The sequence below is a fragment of the Triticum urartu genome, chromosome 5A (genome assembly GCF_056163025.1).
Source record: "Triticum urartu cultivar PI428250 chromosome 5A, HENAU_Tu73, whole genome shotgun sequence".
Lineage (NCBI taxonomy): Eukaryota > Viridiplantae > Streptophyta > Magnoliopsida > Poales > Poaceae > Triticum > Triticum urartu.
Window position 1 is genome coordinate 634,292,666 of NC_141877.1, and position 27,755 is coordinate 634,320,420.

Below are 27,755 nucleotides of genomic sequence, written 5' to 3' on the forward strand. Positions count from 1 at the left end.
AGAGAGAGAGAGAGAGAGAGAGAGAGAGAGAGAGGGCTCTCGTTTCTTGACGATGCGATGGCACTTGCGGCACTCTTTCTCGGTCAGGTCAGGTCAGGTTAACGAGATCCTTCTCCATACGAGAGACATCAATAGACTTGACGGTCACAAACAAGTTCTTCTTGGCCTTCAGAATGTCAAGGTAGATTAACGATTGCTCCTTGGTCCAGAAGGGATGACCAACAAATGCCTCATCCTGAGCACGACGATACGAATTGCGAATGCGGAACAGCTCAAACTCCTTTGGAGTCATCTCATCAGGAGGGGTGTACTTCTCCTTCTCCTTTTGCTTACTGGCTGTTGACTTCACGTGCCGCCTGGGAGGACCACTAGAACTAGCAGGAGTGCCATATGCGGTACGGTAGCGTTTAGATCCACCCGGACACTCAGGTTCTTGCGACGAGCATGATGAATAGAGCTACCATCACCTGGAACCCGCAAACACAGAGCGAGGGAAAAGCAGGTGTAAAGCCATAGCATAAGCCAAGAGACATAAAATGAGAATAGAAGTGCAGAAAGTGTGAAAATCCATATCAAAACGGTAGTACCACCGAAGGGTAAGCGGTAGTACCGCTACAAGCAGTAGTACCGTCTGCATCCAAGCGGTGGTACCAACCACCCGACGGGATGACTTCCGCGGTGTGGATCCGGTAGTACCAGTGACATGAACATGTAAACTTTTGGCAAAACTACTATACTCCTATCTAGCAGTCATCCCTCATCCTACTCATGCCTAGATTTAGCCAAAAATCTACGGATACCACATGCATTGCCCTAGAACCAGGATTCAAAAATTAGAACCGTAGGAGAGGAAAATGTGGGGATCGATCCCACCGGTCGGAAACGGAGAAGACGACACGGATTAGGAGGGCCGGAGCCGGCCTGTGGAGCAGTTTTGAGTCTCCTAAGAGAGAGAACACAACTAGGAAGTGAATAGGTATGGGGGAGTTAGAACTCCCCGTGCTTATCACTTAACCCCTTAGCGGGTCCTCGAAGCGGTAGTACCGCTGGGGTCAGCGGTAGTACACCTGAGGGTAGCACCGCCTGAGCGGTAGTACCGTGCCCTACAGTGGTAGTACCTCCTCAGTGCGTCGACAGGGGGTCAACACACTGCACTCAGCGGCAGTACCGTTGGCCTGCGCGCGGTAGTACCGCCGGGGCGGTAGTACCGTTCTTGCTAGAGGTAGTATCGCTTGCTACCAGAAAACTGCACTTGATCAAGAAGGGAACAAGGGCTTATGCAATATTTGAGAGGTTGAGGATAGGAAGGCTTGGGCTGGAGAAAGGAACACAACAGAAGGAAAGGAGTACTCCAAGGTTAAAAACAACCAAAAAGAGAGCACACTTGGAGTAGTCCAACACCCGAAAGCCTACAACACGAACGCACAACTCAAACCAAAAGTAGCCAAGCCTCTCAAAGAGAGAGGGCGGTGATCGAGATCACCTATATTTGAGTCAATTGGTATGGCACCATAAAGATTTTAACCTTGGGCCCATGACCAAAACTTGGCTTTGAAGCACAAGTACCATCAACAATGGTTAATGTGTGTGTGGGGGGGGGGGGGGAGGGGGGGGGGGGAGGGGGGGGGGCTGGGCGTTGCCCGGCAGCGAGATCGCTGGTGGTGGCGGGTGGCGTTGCGGGACAGCGAGATCGCTGGTGGTGGTGGGTGGGAATGGGGAGATGAGGGAGAGGGGAAAAGAGAATGGAGGAGGACGAAGAAGAGAGTGTCTACGTGGCAGTTTTTTTACCTATGTGGAGTTCTTTTTCTTTCTGCCAACTCAGCCCGACGAATGGGTCTGGCCAATTAGTGACGTCATCAAAGTGCTTAGCATCTACCGTTAGTGTGCTTTGCCACCGGCAAATCTCCGGTTCGATGTAAGTGTAACGTTTTGTAAAGTGGTGATTTTCTGAGAGTTGTGACACGAAAGAGGTGCTTCTGCATTTTACTCATAACAACAAAGGAGATCAACGGGGAAAATGAACACACACACTTGTAGAAAGATAGATCAAAACACATCAATTTATATACGTTTAGTAATATGCTCTTACAGTTTTCGGTAAACAACTAGTACAACAAACTATTGTCTATCCCTCACAAAAAAAGAGAACTATGATCTATCTTTTCCCTTCAAAAATAATAATAATATGATCTATCCCAGAAAAACAACTACGATCTACAATGAACTGGGATAAAAGAGCCACATTGCATCGAAACCGAAATCTTTATTTGGGGGACTTGTAGTCTTGGATCTCAGGTTGAATACTTCACCGTTGTCAATAAAATAAATCGCATCTTCTTCAATCTCGTCACCCGCAATAATAGACTTGCTAGAGTGTTTGCTAAGAAAGAGCGCATGGCCATGTAGACCACTGGACATGAGCACCCACGTTCTTGCACCGACGTCCGCTTCAAAAACCTCCACCTTACGAGTGAAACCTTCAAGGTAGCTAGTACACTCCATCTCGCGTCTCACCATAAGCAGCTTCCCATGCGATTGTACCAGGTACCAGGCGGTCAGGATATCAACATGAGGTCTCTTGGTCGCATGCCAAATGTAGAGCGTCGTTAATTATGTAGTCGATGGGTGATCGCTTTCCCGGTGCATCTTTGTCTTTCCCAAGAGCGACAATCGGGCTTGTGATGACGCGCTTAATGCTGGTAACCGTGGGTATGCCCTTGGTATCAAAGGCAGCGCCAAAGGAGATGAGGTTCTCAGCCTGTGTGATGGCATAGAGCGTGTCTCCAAGAAACGCGTCGTCGATGATACAGGTGAAAGGTTGATGTCGTGGCTTGGGTAACCACACACCCTTGCCTGGGTTTAGCAAGATGATGGGATGACTGCGGTTGTTGGTCCTTATGACGACGAGACCATGGAGGCCATAGTGCATGAGCACCTTGTGGATCCCAAAGGTTTCGGGAACATTGCCGATGACAGGATCAAGCTCCGGGAGCTCCAGCATGGTCCTTGAGAAAGGATTAGTGAGCACGTATGTATGCCTGCTGTTTGAGCATCGGTGACGTCGATGGCGAGAAAACAGTGGGTGGAGCCAATGAAGCGCTGGTTTTGTGGGAGGGGTAACACTAATATTGTGTGGGGGGCGCTCTCAATCTCGAAGGGGAGCAACAGGGATCCTGCTGGGAGCAGGACCCTAGGTAGCTTGCGCGGAGACGGGACAGACCGCCAGGAACGGCAGACTGCTTGGAAGCGAGCGTGGTTAATCGGGTCAGGGAGGCCAGCGATGATGATGCGTAGAAGCTCTCCGGGGAGATCCCACCATGACGCCATGGATGATGAATCAAGCAAGCCGCTGGTTGGTGCCTGGAACAAAAGTGCAGCTAGCGGAGCATCAGATTTCCTCTTTGCATCGATCGGGCACAAATTAATGAAAGCGTACCATGAAACATCGGACCGTTGATCTGTATATACATGGAATAACTTAATTGCACCAGGAAGGAGAAGCTTACCAACTCAAGGAAAGTTATCGTCCGTTTGATGATCTACGTACGTACTCCTACGTAGTACAACTTTTTTTGCAACAGGAAAGAGAGATGCAGCGCTAGGCTGCGTTGCGTCCCAAGTGGGTCCGAAACGGGAAGGAAACGAGTCCCGGCCCCGTCCGATGCTAGACCAAGCTTCAGACTAGTTTCCCTTCCGCTTACGTACGTGTTATTAGCTACTTGTATTTTTAATAAGTATATATAAGTTCTATCTCTGTCCTGATTTATTGATCCTCTTTAGAATTTATGCTGTACGTCGGATCTAGTACCAACTACTGTATCGAGCAGCATAGATTGATGATGACGGCGTGGTCGGATCTCCCACGAGAGCTTCTACGACTACGTCATCATCGCCGGCCTCCCCGACCCGATTGACCACGCTCGATTTCGAGCGGTATGCCGCTCCTGGCTCTCGGTGGGTGCCCTAGCTACCCGATCAAGCTACCCATGGTCGTGCACCCGACTGGTTTCTTGTTGCCTCCCTTTGAGAGCGGCCCCCCTCCCGGAAAATGAGCGCGTCATTGGTTCCACCGACGGCTTTAATTTCTTGCCCGTCGCCTCACCGATGTTGATCGAAACCAGCATACCTACACGCTGCTTAATCTGTTCTCAAGGACCTTAGTGGAGCTCCCAGAGCTCGACACAGTCATTGGCAGTGTTTCCGAATCATTTAGGATCCACAAGGTGCGTATACCATATACGTGTGTGTTGTCTTTCCGGCGCACAAGTGTATGTGATGTGATTCAATACGAGTATACCAGGTCAGGTACCATTTGGTTTGTCTGTTAATTCTTACGTGGATGCCGTGCCCGTCTCGGTGCCTTACACTTACACCTGGTTAAGTAGTACGTACACGCCCATTGGGCTCTCACGGATTACACCTGCACACGGCTAAGGCCCAATCGGGTTACTGCACGTTCAAGTTCACATACCTCAACTGCATGCAGTCTCCTTGAGCAGCTGCTTCATAATTCCCAGACCAGATGCCCCGTCAGGGTAACGGCAGCGTAGCACGTCCTAGCCCTCCCATCCCATGCATGTGCCGGCATCGCCGTGTCGCCCTTCTTCACCATGCGATGCGACACGATGGACATCGGTGTCCTTGGCGTGGTCATCAGGTCTGGAATCATGTTGTGAAAAACTTGCTGAACATCCGGTTATTTTATAGAATTTGAAATATTGTTGTACTACAGATATTTGCATGCTGTTTACAGATGATTTGTGTTTTTTCTATCTGAATTTTGATGAATTCTATCATGTTTGATGAAATTTGTCCGGTTTGTTGAAATCCGGTTTGAAACGTATGCGGCTACAGTTGGATAGCAGGCTCCTGCATCCGTGTCTGCAAAGGATGCGGTGTCCGGTTTTGAGGTCAGCGATGGAGCTGCCTAAGAGCATCTACAACGGTACAATTGGACCTGACAAATCTACCCCCATACACTCGCACGCACGTCCGGCCGTGTCCGCGGACAGCGCATGACGGACCCTCGTTTGGGCTGCCGCACATCCACACATCTGAAATGCGGATCCTCGAATCCATGCACGTTGATCATACCATACAAATCATCTGAATTCAACAGTTTGAAACAAATACGACAAAGCAAAACAAACCATAGTTCAACACTTCAGACACGCCAAAATGAAATCAATGTCCGAGCGCGATGGATCACTCATTGGCCGTCCGGATCACTCGACGGATGCCTTTCATGCCGCCTGCTCCTCCACCATCCTTGCCTCCTACTCTGCCCGCATCCCTGATGGATGCTTTCCACGCCCGAACAAGCCGTGACGAGTTACAGACGTCCACCGACGACATCTGTGTGGGCAGAAAGATCTCCGGAATGACCCAACCGATCGTTGGATCCTCCTCTGTCCCAACTTGGTCCGATGGCGCGATCCTTGTCGGCGGCTGGATGGATGAGGTGCGGGGTTCCGGGCGCAGCGGTGGGGACAGCTGCTCGTCCGTGTCCGCATCCGCTCCCTATGCCGCCGCCTCTTCCCTCTCTCGCCGCCTCCATCGCCGGTCCCTTCGGGCAATGTTCTCCGCTTGCACGACAAAGTCGAGGACGGGGTGCCGACGGACGAGGCGGACATAGCCTCTGTTGTGGTGGCCGGGGACGAACTGGACGACATCTAGGGCGGCGGATCGGGACCGGTGGTGAGGATGGGGAGCAAGGGTAGCTGACGACGAGGGTTAGGACGTGGGAAAGGTTGGTGGGAGGCGGGAGAAGGGGGAAGTGTTTGGTGGATTTGGTGCAATTTGTGGTAAAGTAGGCGTGTCGGGTCCGACGTGATGGACGCGCCCGGGCATCCCCATATCCACCCTAGATTTGGGCTGGATACGAGGGGTGCCGGTCAGCCCAGGCTTTTGAGGCCCGTTTGAGGCGCCTGTCTGGGTCGTTTTTTTACGGGTCAGTGACCGGGCCGTCCGCCCGAGCGTTTGAGTCGGGTTTTTAGACGTTCGACTATAGATGCTCTAAACAGACAGGAAGGTCAACATAATGGTAGCTGTGAAGAACAACTTATTAGAGATACTAGCAAGATGCTCGTGCATTGCACGAAACATCAAGATGCTTTTTTTTACAAAACACCTGTTGTGATTGACTCATGCGGGAGTAATCCCATGCGTAAAAACTAATGATATCTCGAGAAAGAGGAGAGATAAGGTGAGGAGGAGTGGGGCGTGGTGGTGATTGGTGGTCGGACTGAGCGGAGGCATGGGGATGGACGACGCCGGCAGCAGCCACCATGCCAGATTGTTCCAGAGGCTTCGTTTTTTTAATTTCTCAATAATAAGGATGAACGAGGGAAGGCCTTATTTGCAAATGTGGAGAGAGGTGTGAGTATCTTTTTGCAAAATTGACATAGTTTGTTTTCTGTCCGTCAGATATAGATCGGACGGTCTATATTGCAAGATGGCAGACACACCATCATCACCAACTCGTTTTTTATAAGAGTAGAGATTTTCTTGCCCATTGATGCAAGAAATATTCTGGCAATCCCTTTAAGCCCACATCTGCAGGAGGATTTTATGGCGTGGCACAGGAGCAAAAGCGTTTCAATCTCTTTCTGCTCTGCTTACCCTATCCAACGGGATCATCAGTTCAGCACACAAACGAGAAGAGAGGATGGGCAAGGCTCTGCTAAACCAAACCTGGTGTGGGGCATTTTATGGAATCTAAAAATCCCAAGAAAGATTAAGGTGTTCCTGTGGAAGGCTCTGCATGGTACAATCCCAGGCATGGCGATCCTTACATCGCGACACTTACCCGTCTCGCCACAGTGTCCTATTTGTGAGTTGGGTCCGGAAAATATTCGTCCTCTATTATCTACCTGCAAGCGTGCACCGAGTGTTTGGTCTGCTCTAGGATTCCTGGATGTCATAGATGATGCACTGATTTCAGACTTGTCGGGCTCGATACTACTTGAGCATATTATATGTAAGCCGAGCATAAAGTCACCGGTGTTGGGTATGTTAGGACTGCAGGAGTCATGCCGGTACATGTGGTGGCAAAGGAGGGGGGCGGTGAAGGGCAGGGCTGTGGCGGATCCTCCCCGGACGGCTTTTGTGATTCAGACACTAATTTCAAAATTTGGAGTTGTTTTCTATTCCAGCAAGCCACGTGAGATATTGTGGTAAAAGCCAAGCCGAGGATGCTATAAACTAAATGTTGATGCTGCTTTCCATCAAGACGGCACAAGAGTATATGTTATAGTATATGTGTGGGGTCCGAGGGTCAACGAGGGCGGTTCGGTGCGTATATGCAGGGCATGGGGGGCCCATCCCATCCTACCCCACCCCATCCCAAGGTGCAGGGCATGCTCTTTTTTTGTGGAAATAGAGGGAGATGGGCGGTTCGGTGCGTAGAAGATGGCCCGGCTCACTGTGATAATATAGTCCATCCAATGAAGCAGTCGAGGAGGTGTCCCCCTGTATTCTTCTCTGCTCCTGCAACGGCAATGGTGACAGGCGGGTGATCGACGGCAGCGGCGAGGATCTAACCGGCGCGCGATAGCGAGTGACAGACTAAGGCATGTCCCCGACGTCCTCCTCCTCTGGGCACCGATTTTTTGACCTGTGTCCACAACATTAGGTTTAGGGTTTTAGGCGCGGGATTTGCAGTATTTTTGGAGAGGGAAACTAAGGATTTTTGTGTGAGTAGGTTTTGTTTTTTGTGTTCAAATTGTTCGTAGTAGTATGGGCTAGTGATATTCTTCTGGTTTTTTCAGTTTCATCATGTATCCGACAGAGATACTGAACGTGAGATTCCATTTTGGTGGCGAGTTCATCAGCAATGGTCCAAATTTGCAAGGAGATGATGAGATGTCAGAGATTGAGAGGGATAAGCTGTCACTGCAGGAGGTCAAAGGGTTTTTGAAAGATCATATGCAGTTCAAGGAATCAATGAAATCTTATTTTCAGATACCTGGGAAATCAATGGCAGATGGCTTGATGTTTCTGAATGATGGCAATAAATGTGTGCATATGGGAGATTACACTGATGTGGGAGGAATAGCTGACATATATGTTGAGTACCATGAGAGGAGGACAGTGAGCATAGCAGCAGTGGGAGTGATTTTGTAAATGATGAGATAATGGAGGTAACTAATGATGATGATGAACCTGACATTGTCATCAGTGCAGAGCCAGCTGAAGGTTCAGATGATGAGGTTGAATTTGTGCGGCATGTTATGGTTCCTGATGACAGTGGTGTGACCACTCAAGTAATTAGCAGTCCAATTAAGCAAGTTCATGGAAGAAGAAGGCAAGTGCAAGCAGAGCAAGTGGTAGCAGGCTCCCCGCTTCCAATTTCCCAGGTCTTTAATACAAGTCAAGCATCAGATGCTGCAATAGGACATGGTCCAAGTGAAGCACCAAATGTTGCAACAGGACATGGTCCAAGTCAAGCACCAGATGCAGATTCAGTTAGTGAGTCTGATTCAGACCCTGAATATGAGCCACACAGTGAGGATAGTGGGGAAAATTCAGAAGTTGTGGAGCTAAGAAGGCATGCTAGGAAATTTAAGAAGAAGATGAGAGACACAAAGAGTTGGATTCTGAGAGATTCCACAGATGCAGTCCCAGTTGAGCTCATTGCAAATATTGCAGATATGGAGGAAGAGCCAGTTTCCTAGATACAATAATGACACAGAGAGTCCACACTTCAGCTTGACAATGGTGTTCAGAAGCAAGAACCAGTTGGTGAAAGTACTAAAGAGATATGGCATTGTCACTAAAAGAAGCATTCAATTTATTAAATCTGAGTCAGATAGAGTTTGGGCCAAGTGTGGATGGCCTGGTTGCCCTTGGCTAATTTATGCTGCCAAAACCTCAAGAACTAGCAGGTCCCAGATAATTACCTTCAATGATGAGCACCATTGTGCACAGAATAAAGAAAATGAACTAGTGATTGGAAAAGTAATTGTACAAAGATATGAGCATTTTATTGTACCAAATCCAATGTGGAAGATTGAGAGCATGAAGGCAATAGTGCTTTAGGACATGTTTGCAGATGTAACCACTTCTAAGTGCAAGCATGCAAAGAAGATTGTGATGGACAAGTTAAAGGCATGCATGAAAAATGAGTACACAAGGGTATTTGATTACCAGCTGGAGTTGCTTGGAAGTAATCCTGGTAGCACAATTGCAGTGTGCTTGGATCCTACCAACAAGGAACAAAATGTTTTTCAAAGCTTTTATGTGTGCTTTAATGCATTTAAGTTAGGATTCAAGGCTGGCTGCAGGAAAGTAATAGGTTTAGTGGTTGCTTTTTCAAAGCAGTAGTGAAGGGAGAGTTGTTGTGTGCCATTGCTAGAGATGCCAATAACCAGTTGTATCTAGTGGCTTGGGCAGTTGTTGAGCAAGAAACAAATGAAACTTGGATGTGGTTTGTTGGCTTGCTTATCAAGGATCTTGACATTAACAATAATGGAGCTGGATAGGTCTTCATTTCTGATTAGCAAAAGGGTTTGATTAATGCCATGAGGGATTATCTGCCAAATGCAGAGCATAGGCAGTGTGCTAGTCATATTTATGCCAATTGGAGTAAGAAGCATAGGGCACATGAATGGCAGAAAAATTTGAGCAGTGGCCAAAGCATCTAACAAACAAGATTTCAACTACTACAAAGCAAAGCTAGCACAAGAAACACCAAAGGGTGCACAGGATATCACGAAAACAGAGCCTGGACACTGGGCAAGAGCATTTTTTGCATTTGGTTCCCACTGTGAGTCAGTTAAGAACAACTTGTGTGAATCTTTCAATCATGCAATTATTGATGCAAGGTTTTATCCCTTAATCACAATGCAAGACAAGATCAGAAAGAAATCATTATCTAGAATACAAGAACAAAGGGATAAAAGTGCAAATTTTCATGGGAAAATATGCCCAAGAATATTTAAGAAGTTGAAGAGCAGCATAGCAAGGACATAGTTCATGGAGGTGCTCTGGAATGGCAAAGATGGCTTTGAAGTGAAATTATTAACTGGAAGAAAAAGGCAGTACACAGTCAGCCTTGACAATATGACTTGCTCATGTGGTTATATTTAGTTATCTGGTGATGACCCACAAGTATAGGGGATCAATCGTAGTCCTTTTGATAAGTAAGAGGGTCGAACCCAACGAGGAGCAGAAGGAAATGACAAGCGGTTTCTAGCAAGGTAATTTCTGCAAGCACTGAAATTGTAGGTAACAGATAGTTTGATAGCAAGATAATTTGTAACGAGTAAGTAACGGTAAATAAAGTGCAGCAAGGTATCCCAATCCTTTTGTGGCAAAGAACATGCCAAAATTATCTCTTATAATAAACAAAATGTTGTCGAGAACACATGGGAATTTCATCTAGTCACTTTCATCATGTTGGTTTGATTCGTGTTCGCTACTTTGATAATATGGTACGTGGGTGGACCGGTGCTTGGGTACTTTTCTTACTTGAAAAAGCCTCCCACTTATGGTTACCCCCTCTCAAGCATCCGCAACTACGAGAAAAGTATTAAGATAAAAATCTAACCATAACATTAAACATATGGATCCAAATTAGTCCCTTATGAAATAGCGCATAAACTAGGGTTTAAGCTTCTGTCACTCTAGCAACCCATCGTCTAATAACTACTCCACAATGCATTCCCTTAGGCCCAAAGATGGTGAAGTGTCATGTAGTCGATGTTCACATAACACCACTAAGGGAACCACAACATACATACCATCAAAATATCGAACGAATATCAAATTCACATGATTATTTGTAACATGACTTCTCCCGTGGCCTCAAGAACAAAAGCAACTACTCACAATTAATATTCATGCTCAAGATCATAGGGGTATTAAATAGCATAATGGATCTTCACATATAATCTTCCACCAAATAAACCATATAGCAATCAAGTACAAGATGTAATCAACACTACTAGTCACCCACAGGTACCAATCTGAGGTTCAAGTACAAAGATTGAACACAAGAGATAAACTAGGGTTTTGAGATGAGATGGTGTTGTTGAAGATGTTGATGAAGGTTGGTCTCCCAAAGATGAGAGGGTTGTTGGTGATGACGATGGCTACTATTTCCTCCTCCATGAGGGAAAGTTCCCCCGACGGAATCACTCCGTCGGAGGGCAAAAGTGCTCCTGCCCAAGTTCTACCTTGAGACGGTGGTGCTCCGTCCCCAAAGTCCTCTATTTATTTTTTCTAGGTCAAAAAACCTTATATACCAGAAGATGGGCTCCAGAGGTGGGCCAGGCAGACCACCACCAACCAGGGCGCGCCTGGGGGGGTGGCGCGCCCCTGGTGTCTTGTGGGAACCTGGCAGCGCCCCTCTGGTAGTTCTTCTCTCCAATATTTACTATATATTCCAAAATAACTCTCTAGAAATTTTCAGCTCATTTGGAGATGTGGAGAATAGGTATCTCTGACATAGCTTTTTCAGGTCCAGAATTCCATCTGCCAGCATTCTCCCTCTTTGTGTAAACCTTGCATATTATGAGAGAAAAGGCATTAGAATTACTCCATAAAGTGTTATTATGCATAAAAACATTATAAATAACAGTAGGAAAACATGATGCAAAATGGACGTATCAAATCCCCCAAGCTTAGACCTCGCTTGTCCTCAAACGAAAGCAGATATCGAAAATCATTGCCACATGTTTAGAGAGAGAGAGAGAGGTGTCGATAAAAACAAAATACAGACGTAGTAGCATGATGCTTATTATTATAATAGCAACAAACTTTATCATAAAGCTTTATCATATAACTTCTCATGAACAATTAACAATTCATCACAACATCAAAGTACAAAGCATAAACTTTATTGAAAACTAACAAACTATGTTCTCAGTCCACTTTGCAACTACAATTCATCATATTTTTAGCAAGGGTCTCGTATCGAAGCCTTTTGGCCAGTCCACATACTCAACCATTATTTAATCTTCTATGATTGCTAACACTCACAACATACATATGAGGAAAAAGGGTTTAGGTGCTTTAATATTTGTTTTGCGAACCACTGTTGATACCTTAGCATGTTCCGTCATCCTAATAGAGAAAGGTTTTTTTTTAATATAAGCAGTAGGGATACGAGCATGGGAAGCCTCTCGTCAAACCTGAGCAGCTCCCGCATCTACCAATGATGAAGCAAAAATTCCATGACTGGTACTTGAAAACCTGCAAGGATGGGACCGACAGTATCTTCGTGGGAATTAAAGATGAGCACTACTTCAATGGAGTCGAGGCGTTGTATATTGAATTTGAAGAATTATTTCAGTTATACAATCAAGACGCCCTCGACAAAACTATCGTCAGTTGCTATTGTCTATAAGTATTATTTCTGTAATTAAGTCTCTAGCTCAACTCGTTCATTGCATGTATAATTATCCTCACTATATTATGCAGATTGAAGATCCTCGAATGCAAACACTAGTGAAGAACCGGGCAATAGCACCGGTTCGTAAGGCCCTTTAGTGCCGGTTCGGTAACCGGCACTAAATTATAGGCACTAAAGGCCCCCCCTTTAGTACCGGTTCAGCACGAACCGGTGCTAAAGGGCAACCACGTGGCACGAGCCAGCTCCGTGGGCGCGTAGGACATTAGTACCAGTTGGTAACACCAACCGGTACTAAATGTTTGGGTGTGTTTTGGTTTTATTTTTTATTTTTACTTTAATTTTGTGTTTTCAATTTAATTTAGTGATTGTTTTACATTATAATGAGTTGTTAAATCATTAGGTGATTAGTTTGACTGGATGCGTGGATCCTAGCTAAGTCATCAAGTATATGTCATATCCATATTATATATACTTGATCACCTACTTAAGTGATCGAGGTAATATGGATATGGCATATACTTGATCACTTAGCTAGAATCCATCCAGTTGAAACTAATATGCAATTTCTTTCATAAATGATATAATAACTCATCATCATCATATTAATTAATATAAAAACTCTTGCATCATATATATCATCACCAATGGTTTTCATAGCAAAGATATCATCGAGTTCAACATGGTAATGATATTATAAGCGTTCATAACACCACAAAAGCAAATCACTCTTTGAGATTAAGTTCAGGACGAAGAACACGGACATGAGAGGACAAGTACTAAGAGCATGAACTAGCTAATTAATCACTCATGCTGCTCTCTCTCTCAGGTAAAATAGCATAGAACATGTATAGCTTTGCTGATTCATCATATTGGAGCATGCAGATGAACCTGTCTCCTAATCGTGGGTTGCGCTTCTGATTGCTGCCCCCTAGTACTTCTCTGTGATCGTTCACAATTTTGCTCCAGTCTTTTACTATTAAGCATTCCTCGCTATTAGAAATCCTGAATGCACTAAAGTGCATTGTAGGATATCTTGGCCGTAAGCTAACAATATTCATGGTACCTTTAGTATCGATCCAATCAGGCACAACATTCATCGGGAGTCCCTGTTGAAGAACGTCGTATAGTAACATACTTAGCAATGAAGTTTAGCTTAAAAAAATAATGTATGCAAAAGATGCACTGAGGAGAAATAGTAGAAATCTTACCATCTTTCCTAAATATATGTGACCGTAGTTCAGTACAAACACTATTGGTCGCACGTTTTGAGTACTAACATTTCTAAGTGCAGGAAAGAAATTTGTCTTGACAGCATCAAGATCCTCAAGCCATGAAACATAATGACTTGTCTCCTCGCAGTTTAGTTCAGCCCCGGGACAGTGGACGGTCCTGTCTACCAAGCGCCGGACATGTTTGCTTGATTGGAAGTAAGCTGTCAATATAAATTGAGATCTATTAATTATTCAACTGGTTCAAATAATCTCATATCGAAGACATAAATATGGTTGAGAAACTCACATAATGGTAGAACTGGAGGCGTCTGCACATCGACCCAGATGTCTCTATTACCTTCAATATCATCTTCCGGACGAATATCAAAGGTGATAACCATATCAGGCTCAAATGCATAAGCCTTGCATAGTGCTTGCCAAGTTTTGCATTCAAAATAGGTGTATGTGTCTGCATTGTATAATTTGACGTTGAAGGTATAACCATGCTCGGTCTTCAAGTAAACTCTTTTTACCTCCATAGTTTCGTTAGGACTGAAACCTATCTTATCCAAGACAAAAATTCTTGCATGGCAGGGGATACGCTAGTAGAATAGTGAAAAATTAAAATTAAAAGTTGAAGCAAATGAAGCATAAGTCATGCTTAATTATGAAAAAGACTTGTCGTTGTGACTTACTGTATCCACTTTGAAGTTCTCATCCAGCTTGATGCTGAAGCATCTATCATCAACTAGAAATTTTTTGCCACACAGGCCGCGCTGGTCTTCGCTGTATTCGCACATAATGAAATCGTGTTCGTCGTCAGATGACATTCCTATGTTCATAGGTGAAACATTAAACACTTATTAGTTCTATTAATTCAACTAATTCTGTTAATTCAACTAGTTTAACTAATTAATTGAACTAATTCAACTAAGCACTTACGAAAAATATACCTAATTAATTGAACTAATTCAACTAACTAGTTCAACTAATTAATTCAACTAAACTAGTTCTATTAATTTTCTTTTCTGCATAATTTATTTTCTTCTATTTATTTTTGAGTAATTTTTTGTATAGTTTTTTTCTTTTCTGCATTATTTGTTTTCTTCTATTTATTTTCTTCTATTTCCAGTTTGTACACGAAGTGCGTCCAGTTTTTGCCGTGACCCTCTCTACTCTTTCGCACATGCTATGCAGGTGAAATGATGATACCATGCCAAGTTTCAACATTTTCAGGATTGATTTTGTAGTGATTTTCAATTTCACGGTCATTTAGCTCTCTAAACAATTAGGTAAATGACCAAAAAACAACAAATGATGTTAGAACATGTTGGAAATTGATGACGTCGCTTTGAATGCTGCATACTGAACACAAAAGAAGTCCGGAGTTCAAATAAGTTTAAAAAACTTTGAAGTGGCCATATAACAGATGATTTCTCGTCCGAAACCCTGATACTCCGAAAGAGTTTGTCCAGTTTGTACACGAAGTGCGTCCAGTTTTTGCCGTGACCCTCTCTACTCTTTCGCACATGCTATGCGGGTGAAATGATGATACCATGCCAAGTTTCAACATTTTCAGGATTCATTTTGTAGTGATTTTCAATTTCACGATCATTTAGCTCTCTAAACAATTAGCTAAATGACCGAAAAACAACAAATGATGTTAGAACATGTTGGAAATTGATGACGTCGCTTTGAATGCTGCATACTGAACACAAAAGAAGTCCGGAGTTCAAATAAGTTTAAAAAACATTGAAGTGGCCGTGTAACAGATGAGTTCTCGTCCGAAACCCTGATACTCCGAAAGAGTTTGTCCAGTTTGTACACGAAATGCGTCCAGTTTTTGCCGTGACCCTCTCTACTCTTTCGCACATGCTATGCGGGTGAAATGATGATACCATGCCAAGTTTCAACATTTTCAGGATTCATTTTGTAGTGATTTTCAATTTCACGGTCATTTAGCTCTCTAAACAATTAGGTAAATGACCGAAAAACAACAAATGATGTTAGAACATGTTGGAAATTGATGACGTCGCTTTGAATGCTGCATACTGAACACAAAAGAAGTCTGGAGTTCAAATAAGTTTAAAAAACATTGAAGTGGTCGTGTAACAGATGAGTTATCGTCCGAAACCCTGATACTCCGAAAGAGTTTGTCCAGTTTGTACACGAAGTGCGTCCAGTTTTTGCCGTGACCCTCTCTACTCTTTCGCGCATGCTATGCGGGTGAAATGATGATACCATGCCAAGTTTCAACATTTTCAGGATTCATTTTGTAGTGATTTTCAATTTCATAGTCATTTAGCTCTCTAAACAATTAGGTAAATGACCGAAAAACAACAAATGATGTTAGAACATGTTGGAAATTGATGACATCACTTTGAATGCTGCATACTGAACACAAAAGAAGTCCGGAGTTCAAATAAGTTTAAAAAACATTGAAGTGGCCGTGTAATAGATGAGTTCTCGTCCGAAACCCTGATACTCCGAAAGAGTTTGTCCAGTTTGTACACGAAGTGCGTCCAGTTTTTGCCGTGACCCTCTCTACTCTTTCGCGCATGCTATGCGGGTGAAATGATGATACCATGCCAAGTTTCAACATTTTCATGATTCATTTTGTAGTGGTTTTCAATTTCACGGTCATTTAGCTCTCTAAACAATTAGGTAAATGACCGAAAACAACAAATGATGTCAGAACATGTTGGAAATTGATGACATCGCTTTGAATGCTGCATACTGAACACAAAAGAAGTCCGGAGTTCAAATAAGTTTAAAAAACATTGAAGTGGCCGTGTAACAGATGAGTTCTCATCCGAAACCCTGATACTCCGAAAGAGTTTGTCCAGTTTGTACACGAAGTGCGTCCAGTTTTTGCCGTGACCCTCTCTACTCTTTCGCACATGCTATGCGGGTGAAATGATGATACCATGCCAAGTTTCAACATTTTCAGGATTCATTTTGTAGTGATTTTCAATTTCACGGTCATTTAGCTCTCTAAACAATTCGGAAAATGACCGAAAAACAACAAATGATGTCAGAACATGTTGGAAATTAATGACGTCGCTTTGAATGCTGCATACTGAGCACAAAAGAAGTCTGGAGTTCAAATAAGTTATTAAAAATAAAAAAGAGGTGCAATGCTGGTTAATTTTCTTTAAGCCTTTCGGAATAGTGTAGACTGCACTGCACATAGCTCAGTGCAATCTATGCTATTCCGAAAGGCTTGAAACTAATTAACATGCAGGTGAGCATTGCGCCTCTTCGTCATTGTCTGTGCACTCACGGCTTATAAACCGGTCATACTGCCTCTCTCTTGGCGAGGTGGGACTAAAAATCAGCTTACTAAGAAACTCTAGTACCGATTCATGGCATGAACCGGTACTAAAGGTCTTCGTGGGGGCGCCAGCTTGACCATAGCCTGACACAGCCTCATTAGTACCGGTTCGTGGCATGAACCGGTACTAAAGGTTTCCCATGAACCGGTACTAATGATGCCCGCCCGCCTAGCCGTTGGAACCGACACTAATGGTCACATTAGTGCCGGCTCAAATTCAAACCGGCACTAATGTGCTTCACATCTGACCCTTTTTCTACTAGTGAAAACAGGACAAATCTATGACATTGGGTTCATTAACCCAAATACAGTAAATGAATATATGGTACAAAAGAACCCCGGCGATACTGAGGAAAACTTGTTAAACCCGTTACTTCGACAATAAAACAGAAGGGAAATACTATTTCCTTACAACTTCCAGTGAGTGTTACTGTCTTGTGTGTTGGAAATATGCCCTAGAGGCAATAATAAAAGGATTATTATTATGTTTCCTTGTTCATGATAATTGTCTTTTATTCATGCTATAATTGTGTTATCCGGAAATCGTAATACATGTGTGAATGCATAGACACCAACATGTCCCTAGTAAGCCTCTAGTTGACTAGCTCGTTGATCAACAGATAGTCATGGTTTCCTGACTATGGACATTGGATGTCATTGACAACGAGATCACATCATTAGGAGAATGATGTGATGGACAAGACCCAATCCTAAACATAGCACAAGATCGTATAGTTCGTTTGCTAGAGTTTTTCCAATGTCAAGTATCTTTTCCTTAGACCATGAGATCGTGTCACTCCCGGATACCGTAGGAGTGCTTTGGGTGTACCAAACGTCACAACGTAACTGGGTGACTATAAAGGTATACTGCGGGTATCTCCGAAAGTGCCTGTTGGGTTGACACGGATCAAGACTGGGATTTGTCACTCCATATGACGGAGAGGTATCTCTGGGCCCACTCGGTAATGCATCATCATAATGAGCTCAAAGTGACCAAGTGTCTGGTCACGGGATCATGCATTATGGTACGAGTAAAGTGACTTGCCGGTAACGAGATTGAACGAGGTATTGGGATACCGACGATCGAATCTCGGGCAAGTAACGTACCGATTGACAAAGGGAGTTGTATACGGGGTTGCTTGAATCCTCGACATCATGGTTCATCTGATGAGATCATCGAGGAGCATGTGGGAGCCAACATGGGTATCCAGATCCTGCTATTAGTTATTGACCGGAGAGTCGTCTCGGTCATGTCTACATGTCTCCCGAACCCGTAGGGTCTACACACTTAAGGTTCGGTGACGCTAGGGTTGTAGAGATGTGAGTATGCAGTAACCCGAAAGTTGTTCAGAGTCCCGGATGAGATCCCGGACGTCACGAGGAGTTCCGGAATGGTCCGGAGGTGAAGAATTACATATAGGAAGTGCAGTTTCGGCCATCGGGAGAGTTTCAGGGGTCAACGGTATTGTACCGGGACCACCGGAAGGGTCCCGGGGGTCCACCGGGTGGGGCCACCCATCCCGGAGGGCCCCATGGGCTGAAGTGGGGAGGGAACCAGCCCATAGTGGGCTGGTGCGCCCCCCCTTGGGCCCCCCATGCGCCTAGGGTTGGGAACCCTAGGGGAGGGGGCGCCTCCACTTGCCTTGGGGGGCACTCCACCCCCTTGGCCGCCGCCCCCCTAGGAGATACCATCTCCTAGGGCCGGTGCACCCCCCTAGGGGGCCTATATAAAGGGGGGGAGGGAGGGCAGCCGCACCCTCAAGCCTTGGCGCCTCCCTCTCCCCTGCTACACCTCTCCCTCTCGCAGAAGCTCGGCGAAGCCCTGCTGCGGTGACTGCTGCATCCACCACCACGCCGTCGTGCTGCTGGATCTTCATCAACCTCTCCTTCCCCCTTGCTGGATCAAGAAGGAGGAGACGTCACGCTGACCGTACGTGTGTTGAACGCGGAGGTGCCGTCCGTTCGGCACTTGGTCATCGGTGATTTGGATCACGGCGAGTACGACTCCATCATCCCCGTTCTCTTGAACGCTTCCGCTCGCCATCTACAAGGGTATGTAGATGCACTCCCGTCTCGTTGCTAGATGACTCCATAGATAGATCTTGGTGAAATGTAGAGAATTTTTTTGTTTTCTGCAACGTTCCCCAACAGTGGCATCATGAGCCAGGTTTATGCGTAGTTACTATGCACGAGTAGAACACAAAGTAGTTGTGGGCGTCGATATTGCCAATTTGCTTGTCGTTACTAGTCTTATCTTGATTCAGCGGCATCGTGGGATGAAGCGGCCCGGACCAACCTTACACGTACGCTTACGTGAGACCGGTCCACCGACTGACATGCACTAGTTGCATAAGGTGGCTGGCGGGTGTCTGTCTCTCCCACTTTAGTCGGATTGGATTCAATGAACAAGGTCCTTATGAAGGGTAAATAGAAATTGGCAATTCACGTTGTGGTTTTGGCGTAGGTAAGAAAACGTTCTTGCTAGAACCCTATTGCAGCCACGTAAAAACTTGCAACAACAATTAGAGGACGTCTAACTTGTTTTTGCAGCAAGTGTTTTGTGATGTGATATGGCCAAAGTTGTGATGAATGATATATATGTGATGTATGAGATCATATTCTTGTAATAGGAATCACGACTTGCATGTCGATGAGTATGACAACCGGCAGGAGCCATAGGAGTTGTCTTTATTTTTTGTATGACCTGCGTGTCATTAAGAAACGCCATGTAAATTACTTTACTTTATTGCTAAACGTGTTAGCCATAGTAGTAGAAGTAATAGTTGGCGAGCAACTTCATGGAGACACGATGATGGAGATCATGGTGTCATGCCGGTGACAAGATGATCATGGAGCCCCAAGATGGAGATCAAAGGAAGCTATATGATACTGGCCATATCATGTCACTATTATTTGATTGCATGTGATGTTTATCATGTTTTTGCATCTTGTTTACTTAGAACGATGGTAGTAAATAAGATGATCCCTCATAATAATTTCAAGAAAGTGTTCCCCCTAACTGTGCACCGTTGCGATAGTTCGTTGTTTCGAAGCACCACGTGATGATCGGGTGTGATAGATTCCAACGTTCACATACAACGGGTGTAAGACAGATTTACACATGCAAACACTTAGGTTGACTTGACGAGCCTAGCATGTACAGACATGGCCTCGTAACACAGAAGACCGAAAGGTCGAGCATGAGTCGTATAGAAGATACGATCAACATGAAGATGTTCACCAATGTTGACTAGTCCGTCTCACGTGATGATCGGACACGGCCTAGTTAACTCGGATCATGTTATACTTAGATGACTGGAGGGATGTCTATCTGAGTGGGAGTTCATTGAATAATTTGATTAGATGAACTTAATTATCATGAACTTAGTCTAAAATCTTTACAACATGTATTGTAGATCAAATGGCCAACGTTGTCCTCAACTTCAACGCGTTCCTAGAGAAAACCAAGCTGAAAGACGATGGCAGCAACTATACGGACTGGGTCCGGAACCTGAGGATCATCCTCATAGCTGCCAAGAAAGATTATGTCCTACAAGCACCGCTAGGTGAAGCACCTGCTCTCCCTGCAGAACAAGACGTTATGAACGCTTGGCAGACACGTGCTGATGATTACTCCCTCGTTCAGTGCGGCATGCTTTACAGCTTAGAACCGGGGCTCCAAAAGCGTTTTGAGAGACACGGAGCATATGAGATGTTCGAAGAGCTGAAAATGGTTTTTCAAGCTCATGCCCGGGTCGAGAGATATGAAGTCTCCGACAAGTTGTTCAGCTGTAAGATGGAGGAAAACAGTTCTGTCAGTGAGCACATACTCACTATGTCTGGGTTACATAACCGCTTGACTCAGCTGGGAGTTAATCTCCCGGATGACGCGGTCATTGACAGAATCCTTCAGTCGCTTCCACCGAGCTACAAGAGCTTTGTGATGAACTTCAATATGCAGGGGATGGAAAAGACCATTCCTGAAGTATTTGCAATGCTGAAATCAGCAGAGGTAGAAGTCAAAAAGGAACATCAAGTGTTGATGGTGAATAAAACCACTAAGTTCAAGAAAGGCAAGGGTAAGAAGAACTTCAAGAAGGACGGCAAGGGAGTTGCCGCGCCCGGTAAGCAAACTGCCGGGAAGAAGCCAAAGAATGGACCCAAGCCCGAGACTGAGTGCTTTTATTGCAAGGGAAGTGGTCACTGGAAGCGGAACTGCCCCAAATACTTAGCGGACAAGAAGGCCGACATCACGAAAGGTATATGTGATATACATGTAATTGATGTGTACCTTACCGGTACTCGTAGTAGCTCCTGGGTATTTGATACCGGTGCAGTTGCTCACATTTGTAACTCAAAGCAGGAGCTGCGGAATAAGCGGAGACTGGCGAAGGACGAGGTGATGATGCGCGTCGGGAATGGTTCCAAGGTCGATGTGATCGCCGTCGGCACGCTACCTCTACATTTACCTACGGGATTCGTTTTAAACCTCAATAATTGTTATTTAGTGCCAGCTTTGAGCATGAACATTGTATCAGGATCTCGTTTAATTCGAGATGGCTACTCATTTAAATCCAAGAATAATGGTTGTTCTATTTATATGAGAGATATGTTTTATGGTCATGCTCCGATGGTGAATGGTTTATTCTTAATGAATCTCGAGCGTAATGCTACACATATTCATAGTGTGAATACCAAAAGATGTAAGGTTGATAATGATAGTCCCACATACTTGTGGCACTGCCGCCTTGGTCACATAGGTTTCAAACGCATGAAGAAGCTCCATGCAGATGGACTTTTAGAGTCTCTTGATTACGAATCATTCGACACGTGCGAACCATGCCTCATGGGTAAAATGACCAAGACTCCGTTCTCAGGAACAATGGAGCGAGCAACCAACTTATTGGAAATCATACATACTGATGTGTGCGGTCCAATGAGTGTTGAGGCTCGCGGTGGCTACCGTTATGTTCTCACCCTCACTGATGACTTGAGTAGATATGGGTATGTCTATTTAATGAAACACAAGTCTGAGACCTTTGAAAAGTTCAAGGAATTTCAGAGTGAGGTTGAGAATCAACGTGACAGGAAAATCAAGTTCTTGCGATCAGATCATGGGGGAGAATACTTGAGTCACGAATTTGGCACACACTTAAGAAAATGTGGAATAGTTTCACAACTCACGCCGCCTGGAACACCTCAGCGTAATGGTGTGTCCGAACATCGTAATCGCACTCTATTAGATATGGTGCGATCTATGATGTCTCTTACCGATTTACCGCTATCATTTTGGGGCTATGCTTTAGAGACTGCCGCATTCACTTTAAATAGGGCTCCGTCGAAATCCGTTGAGATGACACCGTATGAATTATGGTTTGAGAAGAAACCTAAGCTGTCGTTTCTAAAAGTTTGGGGATGCGATGCTTATGTCAAGAAACTTCAACCTGAAAAGCTCGAACCCAAGTCGGAAAAATGCGTCTTCATAGGATACCCTAAAGAAACTATTGGGTATACCTTCTACCTCAGATCCAAAGGCAAGATCTTTGTTGCCAAGAATGGATCCTTTCTAGAGAAAGAGTTTCTCTCGAAAGAAGTAAGTGGGAGGAAAGTAGAACTTGATGAAGTATTACCTCTTGAACCGGAAAGTGGCGCAACTCAAGAAAATGTCCCTGAGGTGCCTGCACCGACTAGAGAGGAAGTTAATGATGATGATCATGAAACTTCATATCAAGTTGCTACTGAACTTTGTAGGTCCACAAGGACACGTTCCGCACCAGAGTGGTACGGCAACCCTGTCTTGGAAATCATGTTGTTAGACAACGGTGAACCTTCGAACTATGAAGAAGCGATGGCGGGCTCGGATTCCGACAAATGGCTGGAAGCCATGAAATCCGAGATAGGATCCATGTATGAAAACAAAGTATGGACTTTGACTGACTTGCCCGTTGAGCGGCGAGCCATAGAGAATAAATGGATCTTTAAGAAGAAGATAGACGCGGATGGTAATGTGACCATCTATAAAGCTCGGCTTGTCGCTAAGGGTTATCGACAAGTTCAGGTTGACTACGATGAGACTTTCTCACCCATAGCGAAGCTGAAGTCCGTCCGAATCATGTTAGCAATTGCCGCATTCTATGATTATGAGATATGGCAAATGGACGTCAAAACGGCATTCCTTAATGGTTTCCTTAAGGAAGAATTGTATATGATGCAGCCGGAAGGTTTTGTCGATCCTAAGAATGCTGACAAGGTGTGCAAGCCCCAACGCTCGATTTATGGGCTGGTGCAAGCATCTCGGAGTTGGAACATTCGCTTTGATGAGATGATCAAAGCATTTGGGTTTATGCAGACTTATGGAGAAGCCTGCGTTTACAAGAAAGTGAGTGGGAGCTCTGTAGAATTTCTCATATTATATGAAGATGACATACTTTTGATGGGAAATGATATAGAACTTTTGGACAACATTAAGGCCTACTTGAATAAGAGTTTTTCAATGAAGGACCTTGGAGAAGTTGCTTATATATTAGGCATCAAGATGCCTCATAGGTCTTTCACAAAGCACATACCTTGATAAGATATTGAAGAAGTTCAATATGGATCAGTCTAAGAAGGGGTTCTTGCCTGTGTTGCAAGGTGTGAAATTAAGCTCAGCTCAATGTCCGACCACGGCAGAAGATATAGAAGAGATGAGTGTCATCCCCTATGCCTCAGCCATAGGGTCTATTATGTATGCCATGCTGTGTACCAGACCTGATGTAAACCTTGCCGTAAGTTTGGTAGGTAGGTACCAAAGTAATCCCGGCAAGGAACACTGGACAGCGGTCAAGAATATCCTGAAGTACCTAAAAAGGACTAAGGACATGTTTCTCATTTATGGAGGTGACGAAGAGCTCGTCGTAAGGGTTACGTCGACGCTAGCTTCGACACAGAACTGGATGACTCTAAGTCACAAACCGGATACGTGTATATGTTGACTGGTGGAGCAGTAAGCTGGTGCAGCTGCAAGCAGAGCGTCGTGGCGAGATCTACATGTGAAGCGGAGTACATGGCAGCCTCGGAGGCAGCGCATGAAGCAATTTGGGTGAAGGAGTTCATCACCGACCTAGGAGTCATACCCAATGCGTCGGGGCCGATCAAACTCTTCTGTGACAACACTGGAGCTATTGCACTTGCCAAGGAGCCCAGGTTTCACAAGAAGACCGGGCACATCAAGCGTCGCTTCAACTCCATTCGTGAAAATGTTCAACATGGAGACATAGATATTTGTAAAGTACATACGGATCTAAATGTCGTAGATCCGTTGACTAAACCTCTCCCTAGGGCAAAACATGATCAACACCAGAACTCTATGGGTGTTCGATTCATCACAATGTAACTAGATTGTTGACTCTAGTGCAAGTGGGAGACTGTTGGAAATATGCCCTAGAGGCAATAATAAAAGGATTATTATTATATTTCCTTGTTCATGATAATTGTCTTTTATTCATGCTATAATCGTGTTATCCGGAAATCGTAATACATGTGTGAATGCATAGACACCAACATGTCCCTAGTAAGCCTCTAGTTGACTAGCTCGTTGATCAACAGATAGTCATGGTTTCCTGACTATGGACATTGGATGTCATTGACAACGAGATCACATCATTAGGAGAATGATGTGATGGACAAGACCCAATCCTAAACATAGCACAAGATCGTATAGTTCGTTTGCTAGAGTTTTTCCAATGTCAAGTATCTTTTCCTTAGACCATGAGATCGTGTAACTCCCGGATACCGTAGGAGTGCTTTGGGTGTACCAAACGTCACAACGTAACTGGGTGACTATAAAGGTATACTACGGGTATCTCCGAAAGTGTCTGTTGGGTTGACACGGATCAAGACTAGGATTTGTCACTCCATATGACGGAGAGGTATCTCTGGGCCCACTCGGTAATGCATCATCATAATGAGCTCAAAGTGACCAAGTGTCTGGTCACGGGATCATGCATTACTGTACGAGTAAAGTGACTTGCCGGTAACGAGATTGAACGAGGTATTGGGGTACCGACGATCGAATCTCGGGCAAGTAATGTACCGATTGACAAAGGGAATTGTATACGGGGTTGCTTGAATCCTCGACATCGTGGTTCATCTGATGAGATCATCAAGGAGCATGTGGGAGCCAACATGGGTATCCAGATCCCGCTGTTGGTTATTGATCGGAGAGTCGTCTCGGTCATGTCTACATGTCTCCCGAACTCGTAGGGTCTACACACTTAAGGTTCGGTGACGCTAGGGTTGTAGAGATATGAGTATGCAGTAACCCAAAAGTTGTTCGGAGTCCCGGATGAGATCCCGGACATCACGAGGAGTTCCGGAATGGTCCGGAGGTGAAGAATTATATATAGGAAGTGCAGTTTCGGCCATCGGGAGAGTTTCGGGGGTCAACGGTATTGTACCGGGACCACCGGAAGGGTCCTGGGGGTCCACCGGGTGGGGCCACCCATCCCGGAGGGCCCCATGGGCTGAAGTGGGGAGGGAACCAGCCCATAGTGGGCTGGTGCGCCCCCCCCTTGGGCCCCCATGCGCCTAGGGTTGGGAACCCTAGGGGAGGGGGCGCCTCCACTTGCCTTGGGGGGCACTCCACCCCCTTGGCCGCCGCCCCCCTACGAGATCCCATCTCCTAGGGCCGGCACACCCCCCTAGGGGGGCTATATAAAGCGGGGGACGGAGGGCAGCCGCACCCTCAAGCCTTGGCGCCTCCCTCTCCCCTGCTACACCTCTCCCTCTCGCAGAAGCTCGGCGAAGCCCTGCTGCGGTGACTGCTGCATCCACCACCACGCCGTCATGCTGCTGGATCTTCATCAACCTCTCCTTCCCCCTTGCTGGATCAAGAAGGAGGAGACGTCACGCTGACCGTACGTGTGTTGAACGCGGAGGTGCCGTCCGTTCGGCACTTGGTCATCGGTGATTTGGATCACGGCGAGTACGACTCCATCATCCCCATTCTCTTGAACGCTTCCGCTCGCCATCTACAAGGGTATGTAGATGCACTCCCCTCTCGTTGCTAGATGACTCCATAGATAGATCTTGGTGAAACATAGAGATTTTTTTTGTTTTCTGCAACGTTCCCCAACATTGTGTACCTTATGTTTCACTTACTCGAGGTTAAGTGCAATTGATTAGTTATGCGTCTGCAGGTTTCACTTTATTCTGCTATCCATTCAGCTTGACGCAGGGGTAGTAATTGTCTTGGACTCGAGACGTAAAGAGCCTGAGGAATGGGTGGACATGAGTCAAATTCTCCAGAAGTAAGTTCAATCATTATCACACTACATCGGCAACTTTCGTTCATTTCCTTATATCAAGTAATCATTTTCTGACAGGGTTTGGAAAAAGTTCACCAACAAGGTTAGGGGTGGATGGAAAAAGGAGCTGCAATGTCAACACCCCAAAGTAAGTAGCACTAGCTAGTTCCGCGCATCTCTCATTGATTCTAGTTTCAATACCATTATCATGCTTGATTATCATTTTGATTGAACTCTATTCTCGTAAAGTGCTTGTGGCAGGTGACAGTGTCCCGGACTAGGGGGTACTCACCACGTCGTTTCCCAACTAGGTGGATTGGGCCGAGGACCCCCATGGCCGTTTACACATGGGCCACTTCAGGCAGCCGATGACATACATGAGGAAGATTCCACAAGACTTGGTGATCAAGACAAGGACTCCTCTCCACCGACGTATTCGACTAGGACTCTTGTTATCCTAGGCCTCTAGTAAAGGAAATATGCCCTAGAGGCAATAATAAAGTTGTTATTTATATTTCCTTATATCATGATAAATGTTTATTATTCATGCTAGAATTGTATTAACGGAAACTTAGTACATGTGTGAATACATAGACAAACAGAGTGTCACTAGTATGCCTCTACTTGACTAGCTCGTTGAATCAGAAATGGTTAAGTTTCCTAGCCATAGACATGAGTTGTCATTTGATTAACGGGATCACATCATTAGAGAATGATGTGATTGACTTGACCCATTCCGTTAGCTTAGCACTTGATCGTTTAGTATGTTGCTATTGCTTTCTTCATGACTTATATATGTTCCTATGACTATGATATTATGCAACTCCCGAATATCGGAGGAATACTTTGTGTGCTACTGATAACCCACAAGTGTAGGGGATCGCAACAGTTTTCAAGGGTAGAGTATTCAACCCAAATTTATTGATTCGACACAAGGGGAGCCAAAGAATATTCTCAAGTATTAGCAGTTGAGTTGTCAATTCAACCACACCTGGATAACTTAATATCTGCAGCAAAGTATTTAGTAGCAAAGTAGTATGGAAGTAACGGTAACGGTGGCAAAAGTAACGGTAGCAGTTTTGTAGTAATCGTAACAGTGGCAACGGTGAAGTAACTAAGCGAAGATCAATATGTAAAAAGCTCATAGGCATTGGATCAATGATGGATAATTATGTCAGATGCGATTATTCATGCAATAGTTATAACATAGGGTGACACAGAACTAGATCCAATTCATCAATGTAATGTAGGCATGTATTCCGAATATAGTCATACATGCTTATGGAAAAGAACTTGCATGACATCTTTTGTCCTACCCTCCCGTGGCAGCGGGGTCCTATTGGAAACTAAGGGATATTAAGGCCTCCTTTCAATAGAGTACCGGACCAAAGCATTAACACTTAGTGAATACATGAACACCTCAAACTACGGTCATCACCGGGAGTGGTCCCGATTATTGTCACTTCTGGGTTGCCGGATCAAAACACATAGTAGGTGACTATTGACTTGCAAGATAGGATCAAGAACTCACATATATTCATGAAAACATAATAGGTTCATATATGAAA

The 27,755-nt window shown here is 44.9% G+C and overlaps 3 pseudogenes; 2 read left to right on the top strand and 1 right to left on the bottom strand.

The window, feature by feature from the left end:
- Positions 1-2,214: 2,214 nt before the first annotated feature.
- Positions 2,215-3,327, bottom strand: LOC147973582 (uncharacterized; annotated as a pseudogene).
- Positions 3,328-8,025: 4,698 nt separating this feature from the next.
- Positions 8,026-9,039, top strand: LOC147973583 (uncharacterized; annotated as a pseudogene).
- Positions 9,040-12,157: 3,118 nt separating this feature from the next.
- On the top strand, positions 12,158-26,194 carry LOC147973584 (uncharacterized; annotated as a pseudogene).
- The last annotated feature ends 1,561 nt before the right edge of the window (positions 26,195-27,755 follow it).